The sequence below is a fragment of the Bombus affinis genome, chromosome 11 (assembly GCF_024516045.1).
Source record: "Bombus affinis isolate iyBomAffi1 chromosome 11, iyBomAffi1.2, whole genome shotgun sequence".
NCBI lineage: Eukaryota > Metazoa > Arthropoda > Insecta > Hymenoptera > Apidae > Bombus > Bombus affinis.
In genome coordinates, this window is record NC_066354.1 from 5173743 (window position 1) to 5186848 (window position 13106).

Here is a 13106-nt window from a genome sequence, read left to right on the forward strand (position 1 = left end):
ATTACAAACAAGGTACGGAGCATCTCGTAATCGCGAGATAATTTAAATTTGTATGGTAAAGCGCGGAAAAAAGCTGTCCTTTTCGCTTGTACTGCGTATCCTCCCGTCCACCTCTCGTTTCTATTTCCTTGGACAGAAAATTGTACAATTTATTCAGCGTATAGCTTCGCCGTTAATAACTCCGTTCTTCTCTACTTTATTTCTGCGACAGAGGACAGAAAAACGTGCAATCGCGCAAATGAGACACGTACATTGGAACGAAATGAAAAATCCGAAAAGAGGTAACTCGAGGGAATTGTAAATAGAGGACGTTTCGTTTTTCAGCCGAGGTAGCACAGAAGTATCATAGGGGACGTTTTATGGAAATTATCCGGCGCGGCGATGTATTCTCGAACGTTCGAGATAACCTGCGCTTTATCATATCAAACGTCTGCCGTGTCAGTATTTATGCGCGCATCAAAGGGATCTAATCAGAGGCGAAGAAAGGACGAGATCAAAGACCGATGATCGATCGTGCGAGCTGCCACGTGCGTTGGCGGATCCATTTTTACCAACGGCGTGATTTAAACGAGTGAAAAGTGTAAAAGACCTGTCGTCCATTAATAGGAAACACGTGATTCGTGTGAGAAACGGCAAATAGGAACAATGTTCGCTTTCGCAACTGCTTAAATCACAGATATATATTCTAATCTGTTGTCGTCCCTGAGAAACGATCATGTGGGACGATATTCATCGTTGTCACACGAATATCGTGACGCGGATTGCGAAACTGCCAATTAACGTTTGATATTGCCCACGATAATTTCACACTCCCCCTTGCTATCCGCAAATCGATTTTGCACGCGAAGAAACCTACACTGTCTCGCGCAAGGTATTCGAACGTTCGCCGTAGAAAATCTTTATTACGGGCGTTACGCGAAACCTCTTGAAATTAGTATCGTTAGCATCCTAATGAGATTATCGCGACTATAGCAGTGGAATTTCAAACTAAATTTAAATACTCGAGTTACGAGCCGTTTCTTGCAAATGTACATTTAACGAAAGATTAGTACGCAGTTACTACAATAGTTAGCTAAGTATCTAAGTTTATCGATACCGCTGCTTAACGCTTTGACTGCCACGACGGAATCACATGCTTCGCTCAGGACGCCACGGAAGTATTTTTATTATTCCAAGCATATAATGGCAAGATAATAATAAATTGATGATGTAAGACAACATTCTTAACCAATAGACCGTTTATCTTATTGATGGTCATGGGTGACCACCGTGGCGCCTTGGTAACAGTTGATCGCGACATATTATAACAAGGCTTCGTTTATTTCAACAGACCATTCGCATTCGTTGTTTCGTCGTAAACAAAACGTGCAGAATATATTGTCGAAACGTGTAGAAGATATTAGTAAACAGTATTTGCTCATTCTATATATAATAGTAAGGTATGTGCACACTTCTAACTTCAATTATACGTTTATAAAGCAGCATTTACGATTATTTTCTAAGGTGTGTTTATAATAATGTTCGTAGATTAGCACTCAAAGATATGGATGCAAACACAGTGCACCGTTAGGTGCAAGATTTGTTCTCATTTTCTTTTTATTGATGTTCTAATAAAAATGTTTAATCGTTCAATGGGACACTTTTTGTTTCAAAGTATCTTCTATTTATCGGTTATATTCAAAATGCCCTAACTGTCAATTTTCATTCAATTGTTACAATTGTAAAAAGTTCAAACGCTCCGGTCACCGATGGCCACTGTAGCGTCACAGGAGAAACCGTGGCAGGTCACATTTGACCAACGTGGCAGTCAAAGTGTTAAGTAATTTTCTAATTCTAACGAACTGTGTGTTTGCAACGAATGTCTGCATTTCCGGGTTTGCCTTAAACACTGGCAACGTGATAATCGGATGGTACGTTGAGAACGAGTCAGCGCAAAGCTGTGTACGAGCTTCGAATGTAAATTCCATGTTTCATATGCTTTGTGAAATATTCCAAAATTCACTCGAGAGGGAACAAATCGGTGATTTACGCGTATGTTTCTATTCTCCTCTTGAGAAGTACGAATTAACGATGGAACGTAAAGATCATGTCACGGTTTGCTGACGGCACAGAGTAAATTTTGCTCGGCAAAATATATTCGAGTGTTCGCTGGAACGAAGTGCTTCGAAAAGCAGTGGGTTTGGAAAACAGTGTAAACGCCTACGCTTTCGAACCTGATCGTGGTCCCAAGCCACTCGATCCATTTTCAAATCAATTCGATCAAAGCAACTGGAAAATCACGAACTGCTCTCGTAAAACATCTCTGAACGATTGTTTGGAAATATTTGATTCGTGCAAGTTGACGATCACCGTTCGAGCGTGCGTTAAATGCATGCAAAGCGTGATATCGTTCACGGAAGCTCAGACAACGATAACATCAAGTAGGTCGGCATTTCAACTTTGTTGTCAGGTGTTTATAACGCGAGAATATCGATGCATACCTGGCTAGGCCAATGAAGCGTGTCGGTGCACACGAGGCCGCGATACCAGCATTCATAGATGAAACGAGAACATCGATTGCCAATCGATTTTCTTGCCCGTGCTTCCGCGTTCGTGACAATCGAACTATTCGAAAGAAACGATCAAAGGAAATTTTAACTCTTTTCAGATTAAAGGGACTATGTCTTTTACGACAACTTTTTCCGGATAGTATTGGATTATTAGCATCCTTCTATCGTCACTCAGAATCAGGTCCATCGTGACGTAGGACTCCGTTAAAAATGACGTACTATATATCCGATTTTAATTCTCAAATAGAATCACCGGATCATAGGTAACCATAGTAATTTAATTAGATCACTGAAGTTCATTTTACGCTCATCACGGTAAATTGCTTAATCATGATTCACTTAATTATGAAATCTTTGATTTAATCTCATTCTGTCATTAAAGTTACTTAAGTACGATCGTTTTGATCCTCGACGGCGACGTGATATTACGCGGGGACTAGAATTATGTTTCGTTTGCTTCCTCCTTAATTTATATGAATTATGCGTTCGAGCATGGTCCAAACCAGCAAAATATTTGTTTTCACTTCTATCAGACCATCCCAAGAGTTTCTTTCGATTTAGAAACAAATAATAGATACACAACATTTTTTCCAATAGAAGAAAATGGATCATATATAATCGAATAAAATATTAGCTTGTCTGAAAAGTTTCTTTCGTTTTATGAGGAAATAATAGACGCACAAGGTCTTTTGTTTCATATTATTTTGTCGAATTACGTACAATCTATTTTATTCTGTCGAGATAAACACCGCGACATTTCACAAACTTGGTTTCACGTTTGTATGAAGGTGCACTGTTGTAAAAAGCACGTTTGGGAAAGAAAGACACTTTTCAGACAACCTAATAATATAAAAGAATAAATGTTGTACGTCGATTATTTCCTTATAAAAGGAAAGAAACTTTTACCTAATAATATCTGACAAAAGTAATTACATTTCTTTGTCCTTAGCAATGCCAAAGGCTATTATCTAAATTATACGACGTCCTGCTTAACCGCAACGATCAGCATGAAGGTTGTTAACGGAAATACGATTATTGGGCTGAAGTTCTTGCCAATTCGACCGACAGTGGTTTCGTTCCCGCAACTTTATCTCCAACTGTTTGCGTAAACATGGAAATTCGCCGTGAATCACGAACGAGTTCGTCATATACGTATATTCATTTGATTACAATTCCAATTAAATCGTGACGAAACGGAAAACCACGCCGTGATGGAGAAATGGGCATGACGATTGGTACAATTGGCTTGTTCGTAGTAGCAAGAAGCGAGCAATCCTTCAATCGCCCAAATCCTAATTTGGCATTCACGCTTTTACGTATTTGTTCCAACGATTGTACTTAAATAACGCTGTTGTTTAACGCTTAAAATATTTCGTCCTAAATCTACAAACCTAGTCTTCTAATAGCCACGACTGTTATGCACGAGGAAGTCAACAACTTCGTGAAGGCACGATCGATGTGGCATTTTTCAACGGTATCTCCGACATCGACCGTGTGTCGTATCGTTTAAACGTAATCGTTAATAAACCATCGACGTTACGCTTCTATTAGCGTTGCGTTAAAAGGCAGCGCATTAGCCGTGAAGCAGCGGCAGACAAGTCTAAAAGCAGTCGTGTCGTGACGCGACGTCAATTAACGCTCGGAACGAGTCTTTGAATGAACCGAAACATTCCTCAATGAGACGGTTCGCTGCTAACAATCGATCCACTCGTCACCGCGGCAACACGATTATGGGAAAGTCGAATTATCCTTCGACGCAGTCGATTTCATTGGGATATTCGTTGTTCCACAGTTGAAGCACGTTTTCTTTTCCATCTAAAGAAATACGATCGATTTCTATGTCATTCAATCGTCTAACACTTTGACTGCCACGCCGTAATCACATGTTTTGCTCAGGACGCCACGCGAGTATTTTTATTATTCCAAGCATATAATGGCAAAATAATAATAAATTGATGATGTAAGACAACATTCCTCCCCAATGGACCGTTTATCTCATTGGTGGTCACGGATGACCTACGTGGCGCCTTGGTAACAATTGATAGCGACATATTATAACAAGGCTTCGTTTATTTCAACAGACCATTCGCATTCGTTATTTCGTCGTAAACAAAACGTGCAGAATATGTTGTTGACACGTGTAGAAGATATTAGTAAACAGTATTTGCTCATTCTATATATAATAGTAAGGTATGTGCACACTTCTAACTTCAATTATATAATTATAAAGCAGCATTTACGATTATTTTCTAAGGTGTGTTTATAATAATATTCTAGATTATCCCTCAAAGATATGGATACAAACACAGTGCACCGTTAGATGCAAGAATTGTTCTCATTTTTTTTTTTATTGATGTTCTAATAAAAATGTTTAATCGTTCAATAAGACACTTTTTGTTTCAAAGTATCTTCTATTTATCAGTTATATTCAAAATGCCCTTACAATTGCAAGGAGTTCAAGCGCTCCGGTCACCAATGACCACCGTCGCTTGGTAGCTAAGGTCGATGCTTGTCCAAAGTAGTTTAAAGAGTCTTCCAAAAGTGTACGATAAATCTACTATATTCTAATAGTCGATATTTTTGAAACGTACCATCTTCGTTTGATAATCCCACGATCAAATGAAGAGACAGCTTCGGTAACACGGAATTTATTAATTAAAATTGCTTATCAATTTTATGGATTTCTATGGAAACAGTCGTTCTTTCAACTGTCCAAAGTTGTTTCCTTAAAATGCAAAGAAAGTTTCAAGGTATAGTTGCACAGTGGTAGGTGAAGTTTTGATCGACGATGGCGAATCCCGTGTTCACAAGGCGCAGAGTTTCACGCGGTTAGAGGCGAGGGCCGATTACATTGGTCGAATGCGTAGCGATGATGACGAGGGTTCGTTCGAGCATAATCAGAAAGCCCGCGGAGAACTTGTTAATGAGGAATATATCTATCGTTCGTGCTATTTGCGTCGGGCAAGCGTGCACGTGACGTTCCATTAGAAGTTTACTCTCGCCTCCTGTGGCTTCGTCCCAGTTAAACGAGGATTATCGCGGCTCAACATCACGATCGCGTTGTCTGCTAGATATTTTAGTACATCCCGTGATTGACATCGATATCCGCTTTCAATTTTCGTTACCATTTCTACCAAAATGAAATACTGCGGATAAGACGAGCAGTAAGAATTCTTGCGTCATTTTTATTACATGGATACATCTTTCATTCAAACATAGAATATCCAATTTATAAAAAACAACAGCAACTTGGAAAAATCTGGGACTAAAAATCTTTAAAGGGCTGATAACCGATGGTAACTGTGGTGGCTTTGCCTAGTTTTCACAAGAATGCGGGTACAGTAGCACACTATGAGACGATATAATTGATTTTTACGAATGAATATGCACTAGGAAAATTACTTCTTGCGTCATATGGTCACTCAAACACGAAGATTCATCAAAACCACAACTTATGGAACTTTCTAAAATCTAATTACTTATTCGAGGTTCATCGACGTGGTTGATCGATTGTTCTCGCTCGCGCTTCCGTCAAACGTAACGTACATTTTAGGAATAGGTCGGGAATGTAACGTTGTACCTGTTCCAGTGACTTTTCGCGGCGAGGGAACAACGGCGATGGAGGAACGCGGTGAGCTATAAAATTTACAAGTTCGTAGACGGCGCGTATGCGGGCATTGTGTATAGTTCAATAACCACGGATCGCTTAAATAATATGCAAATTTGATTTGCGCGAATCCGCGGTCGAGCATCTATTTCGAATGTGCGCACCGTGGCGCCGGACGCGGCAAATAATTTATCGGCGAACTCGAACGGAAATCGACTGAATTCGATAATCCGCCGGCGGTCTATGTAATTTCGAATGGAGGATCGTGCTTTTTCATATTGATGAGCCGTTAATGAGCATCGCTTAATGCGCCACGCTTCATGGATAAACGATACGGAAGGAAACAGGCAAACTCTTGTTCGAATGTTAAATCAAATGGCCGTCTGGAAAGCTCGCTTGCACGAGAAATATGTAGCTTTATCCATCGGCACAAACACCTCCGACACTATCATCGAAAATTAGCGATTGTTGTTACTGTGATCGATTCTGAGGTCAATTATTGCACCGGCGCAAATATCAAATTATTTTATTCTATTCGTACGTGACCATTATTCGATGTATTAATTTCAACGCTGGAATAAATCAGCATTTACACATTGGAAATATTCGTCGTGGCGTTATCACGCGTGTATCGTAGAAAATGCAAGCCTTCGCGATATAAAGAATTTCGTTTACGTTGCGATTTATTTATCGTACGTGAAATATAAATAGTACATTACATCGCGTTATAGCTTAACCTACCGATAACAAATATCAACATTTCTATATGTAAATTCTCGTGATTTGAATCACTATCCATTTAAAGACGAAGCATTTATCTTATGTCGTTACTTATATCCTAATCTATGTCGTTCGAATCAACGGTTAAATTCCCGCCAAGAGCATCTAATTTTCCTACAGTTAGTATACAACATTAATCAGATTCGAAGCGTGGAAACGCTGAAACGTTCTAAAACTCGAAGCGCCGCATGGTATAGAGTTAGAAACTTCTGTCGAGTCGACTAATCGAATTCTAGTGACTCGAAGATGAGCAGTGCCAACGTGGCTTTAAATAACTTTCCACTTCTCGAATATCCAGAACCGAGCCGCGAATACTTCAAGCGGCAACGAACGTTCGTTGCAGAGAAAACCAGCGAAACCAATCGATCTGCCACTCGATCCTGACCAAAAATTTGATTGAAATGCCTTTCGGATGCGAAACGATACCGACCGGACTCGTCCCAGTCCACGATGTCGGATGCAAGCGAATTTCTCGCGTTGCATCCGCGAGAACCTCCCGGTAGCCAAACAATCTGCCGTGTTATTGCGATGTTCGGCCACCGATCGTCTACGATATTTGATTCGAGCTTTCGCGAACACGCGGAGAGGCTGCTGCAACGTGTGCGCACGAGAACCTGGCCATTCACCCCGGCAGTCTCAGAATAACTGCATACCTATTTGCCCCGAGTAAGCAGACAGTGGTGCACACGCGAAATTATCCCTCGAGGAAGCTGCGCGATGTCGCAGGCACAAAGAACAGCCGATCGAGCAGCGATACGTTGCTGGCTGAGAGGATGACTCGGTGATAGCAGCGAATGAGGATCGCTGACACCGACAACGAAAGGGTGCGAGGGATTATTTTTACTGTTGTTTTTCTTGCGAACTGCGTATCGAGGGACGCACCCCTTGTTCGCGACACGATTTTCTTCGCCGGTGAAAAATTCGTTTCCAGCCAGGTTACGGTAAAATATTGATTTCTGCTGTTTACAGGTGAAAGGTACTAGGATTGTGAAATTGAATATATTTGGAAATACGAGCTGGGCGGTTTCACGATAGAGGGTAGTCTCCAATTGGTGGAAACAGAGTAATTCTATATGGGAAAATTGGAAACACATCAACACCATACACGAGAAGCAAAATAAATCAGCGTTTCTTGTTTTCTGTAAAAGAACAGCTTTACAATTCGTTACGTCGCCGAGTAATTTCAAGAAATCATTTCCTTCTATGATTCTCTATTTGATTGGGACATTTACGAGATATTAGTAATCTCTCTTATTAATCAAAGAATTAACTTCGCATCGTTGTTATCATCGATTAATTAGATGGAATCGTAGAGATTTTTTCGTTTCGGATAAATCTGACAATTCTCAGTGATCTTTGTATTGAGGCAATGGTTGGTGAAGATGCCCACAAGAAATACTCTTGATGTTCAACAAAAAAAGGTTTATCAAACTATGAACAATCAACAGTCAACAATTTACGATCAACAATTAACGATTAACTATCAACAATAATTAACGATTAACAATCAAGAGATAATAATCACGTATCTCGGCTTGTGTTTGCTTCGCTATGACGCTAAACCTATCGCAGATCGCAGCTTGAGGCAGAATGAATCTTTGTCCGAAACCAAACAGATTCTTTTCTTTGTTGCCCCCCGATGTTTCCACTACGCGCGCGTTTATTATAATATTCGAATATTCGGCGAAAGAACCGTAGGGATATCGATGGTACATTAGGCACGTTGGCCTTACGCTTTGAAGGTATAGCGCTTTGTGTCGCGAAGCCGTTGGAAAGTTCCGTGGTCGAGTGCCGCCACAGTATTACCGAAGGATTCCTGTACAGATTTCGTCTGATTTCTTCAGCTTCTTCATATCCGTTTCTTTGCAAGAAATCAACATGTGTTGAGAAGTTAACGGGCATTGGCACGCGTTACAGCGAGATGGAAGTATTCTCTTCAAGAGGAATTCGTGAGTGGCAAATCTAGATCCTCTTTAAAACGCTTTGATTCCTTCCGCCGAAGGATAGAAGCATAGACGAATGAACTAACTTAGTTGTGCAACTTTCAATTCTCGCTGCTCCGTAAGACGAAACGAGCTATCGCTTTGGAGATGTTAAACCGCGTGTATCGGCCACCACGCTTGGGCAAACATTCGGTTGATTTTGAGAGAAAAAATTTGAAATCGGAAATTGGAGCTGAACGAATAACGGGAATAGGATCAAGGGAGGGGGTGGAATCGTGTCGGAGTTCAAAGAGGGTGACAGGGGGATGAGAGTGGTATCGAGTGGCGAAGGTAATGAAACGCGGTTTCTGGTAACGCGGTATGGGAAAACTTTTGTGTAATTTACTGTGCAAACTAGTCACGTGTTTGCCCGTGGAAAATTCGCGGGATAGTATAACGCATTCCGCTCTAGAAATCAGCTCGACCGGCACTCGTCGTTATTTGCTCTAATGAAACAACCGGCACCGGTAATTAAATCTAATTCGAACCGGCCCTGAATGCGTTCTGCGCAAAATGCTTTATCGTGTTTTGTGTAGGCCACGTGAACAGAAACGAATCCCTATGGCTCCGTGAACAATTCGCGTTCCAACAATGGGATCCTCTGTACACCCTTCATGAAACAATAAAATTCTCTAGTTTACGTGGCATGAACCTATCGTACGTTATACGTGCTGGGTCCCTTATTTAAAATGCCCCATCGAATCTCAGAAAAGTTGAGTTGTTAGTTGAAACGTTAGACGCACAGGACATTGCAAATGCTTTAATCGTATTTTGAAAAACGAGCAAGTGCTAGATGGGACGTTTTAACAGAGAAAGGTAGGGGAGCATTCGATGGACTGGGATCGTTTAAACATCTGCAAGATAACGTGAAAGAGGGGAGCCAGAAGTTTGGAACAAGTACCTGTTGCGTAACTTGTAAAAATTTGCAATATATCGACGTAGAACTTTGTTATTATTAAATTGATATTGGCATGCGTAATCTTGAAATTCTTATAAAAATCGATTCGTTAGGTACGATATTTAGTAAGAAAAATCAGCGCAAGATTTTCAAGTATCTCGACTAATTTTTCTTACCAACTAGGAAAGTGTTCCTAAATTTTTCATCGACAGATATATGCGGAGAATGACTGAAATCGAAGGAGGAACTGTCAGAAACATTTGGGAGACCAGTCGGAACGATATCGAAATTATGGAGGCAGTGACAGACTGTAAATGAGAAAATAAGGGATAGAGAGATTCCGATGCGTGCTGAGAACCTCTGGGCATCAAAAAGACCACGTGAAACCTGTCACAGACATTGCTTGAGACGTATTCGAAATACAATACACCGATGGTCTTCGAAAAGCACCAACGTTGACACGTTCCGATAGAGGAAAAACGAGATTGTCAGAGGCATACGACGCGACTTGAAACTAACGTTGGAACGTTCTGCTTGTCTGAGTTGTGCCACGGGAAAAAATGTTGTTCTAAGAAAATACGCCTAGAAACTATAAAGCTAGAGACCCGAGCGAAAATCGTAAAAAATTCTTCGACAAAATACGTTTGTTGATATCGGTGAAGCTTTAGCTTACGATAAAGCCTTCTCTCCTACAGCAGACAACATCGTGTTAGATTACATAAATATACGTGTCATGTCTTAGATTATATTGCACCTTCAACATGATAATTCAAGTGGGAAACGACAGTCAATCTGTTTCTTTCAATTTTCTGATAATATGGCAGAACAGGTATCTAAAACTTGATCCTAGTCATTAGATGCTAGATGTAAACTCTAGATACGAATCACGTTTCGTATTTTCTGTAACGTTCCATTTTCTGCTTTCTTTCGTCTATTATCTATAAACGCTGTAACGATCGACGATCACGTTATAAATTTTGTATCGGGCGAATCAAAATAAAAGGTGTACGAGAAAATAAATAACGCAAGGAAAACGGCAATCCGGTTGCAAAGGATATTTAATTGTTTAAAAATCTTGGAAAACGTCCTTTTATTAATGTGGAAAGGAAACATAACGAGCCATTGATACAATAAGTTTGGAAAGCAAACACAAACCTGAGAGCCACTTAGTTGCCAACCCAATACAATGAATTTGGAAAGCGATTCGATCGAGTGGAAACGTGGTTACCGCGAAAATCCTAAATTGGATTTCTCGGATGTTTAGTAACTTGGCAAGAAAAAGGGATAAAAATCCGCTAGAGGATCGTAGACAGTCGCGTTTTCTTCATTCATCAAGACTGAGGCATCAAGACATTCATCCGGGGCGAGACTCTTAACGTTTGCCTACTCACTCGTGTTAAATACACGCGAACTTTCTTCTCCGGGCGAGAACTCAAACATTCGTTCTCCTAGGAAATTCGTAATTGAATTTTCGAGACGTTTCACCAACGAGAAAAAGTCGTAAAATGTAAATCCACTGGCTCGTCGAATATATTACTCGATGGAAGATATATTTGTAGATGTTATTTCGTTGCTCTATTATTAACGTAGCTTCAAAAGCAAAATAGAAGTATTCTTAAAAATTATTATTGTCGTTAGTATAGTACAACCTTCGATGCTTGATAAATGGAACCATAACGCGATCTTCAAATCAATTTTTCTATCTCGTTCTCACTTTCAACGAATAATAAGATCTTGTACGTTTTATGAAACGCTGTTCTCAAGTCACGCATTTACAACAATTCCTTCGTATCTGCCTTAAAGTAGAACGCTTTTCAACGACAGAAAAATCAAACTTTTGAATGAAAAACTGCCCAAGGGACGATGGTGAAGTTAAAGATTAAACGTATAAAGTGAAAATTGACTATCTAATACAACGTGTCTTCCTGTAAACCTGGAAACTTCCTCGTGGCAGAACGTGTATCGCTATACCAAAATCAAGAATCTCTTTCCTCGAATCCAGTTACAGCGACACATATGTCCAGCAAACATCGAGAAACTCTGCAGCTAACTGATATTTAATGTACAGACAACGACTAGAATTTAATCCGGTGCAGCGGTGAGTGTCTGTAGCGACTAAACACAGAGAGGAAATACTGGCCAAACATAGAGTTACGCAGTTGAGAATCGCTGGTGGCTGTGAAAATGAAATTACAGGCAGGACATTATGCGAAACGCGTTTAAAAGCATTACGAGAGGCTGGCGACGCGACGGTCTAAAATAAGCCGCTTTGCCCGTGGCCGAGATCGTAAAGCTCCGAGTTGAAGACCGCTGCCGCTTCCGCGACGCGATATTACGCCCAGCGTATTTCAATCCTGGCCATAGTGCACGCGTTGCGTACACGCGCCCTCCGACGAATTTCCGGGGTGGTGTCGATAAACCTCACTCGAGCGTACAACCGCTGAGAACCGCTGGGAGCATCCAAACGATGCGACGTAGCCGTCTGGGACGTCGGTACAAGTTCGGAGCTGTCTCGACGTATCGGTAGAGGAACAAATAATACGCAACCCTCTATCGACGAGTTGCCTAATGCTCGCACGAGGGATGAAAAAAAAAAAAAAAAGAAAAGGAAGATGTGAAGAGAGGCGACGACTACACGGTGAAAGAGGGAAAGGTTACGTCGCGAAATTCTGCGCCAGGACTCGATGAACTCGACTGTTATCGGTGAGTTAGGACACTTGGTTTTTAGGTATTTAACGTTACGTAACGTTGCATGCTTTAAATATAGAAGACTAAATGAAATGGTATATTCTAACATTAATTATCATTCAATCGATACGAAAAAAGGAGAAAATCAAAAAGTTCGTCGTGAAATTCTCGCATGTTGGAACATAGGACACTTGGCTTTTAGATATTTCATTTTATTCAATGTTCTACGTTCCAAGTGCAGGAAATTGAATAAAATCGTATACTCTAAATTCAATGATACAAATGATTCAATGATACTCTGATTCAGTGATACAAATTTTATGAACAGTCCTGTTCTACATACTTTCTGCACAATAACTTACCAATCTGTTGCACTTCTGCTATTTTATCGATAATTTCTAGCTTGTGACTTACAACGTAAGAACCAGGGAGATGAACATGTTTGCGATATTATTCGCGACGAGTACGAAGGAGTCACGAAAACGTATCGGCGATCCGTGAAACGATGAAAAATCGGGGCACGTGCAGTTTTCACCCCTCGTATCCTTACGCTTCGAGGATGGTGGCTCGCTCGAGTGTTACACACGAGCGCTAACAAGGGG

The 13106-nt window shown here is 40.6% G+C and overlaps 1 protein-coding gene across 3 annotated transcripts in view; it reads left to right on the top strand.

The window, feature by feature from the left end:
- Positions 1-1286: 1286 nt before the first annotated feature.
- LOC126921776 (mediator of RNA polymerase II transcription subunit 20) overlaps positions 1287-13106 on the top strand; it is a 162883-nt gene continuing 151063 nt past the window's right edge. Inside the window, exon 1 of one of the 3 annotated variants that reach the window (XM_050733645.1) lies at positions 1287-1439. The gene's annotated coding sequence lies outside the window, so the exon portion shown is untranslated. Of the gene's footprint in view, positions 1440-10668; positions 12520-13106 lie in introns of those variants that run through there. The other 2 variants (XM_050733642.1, XM_050733643.1) reach the window with 2 other exon arrangements.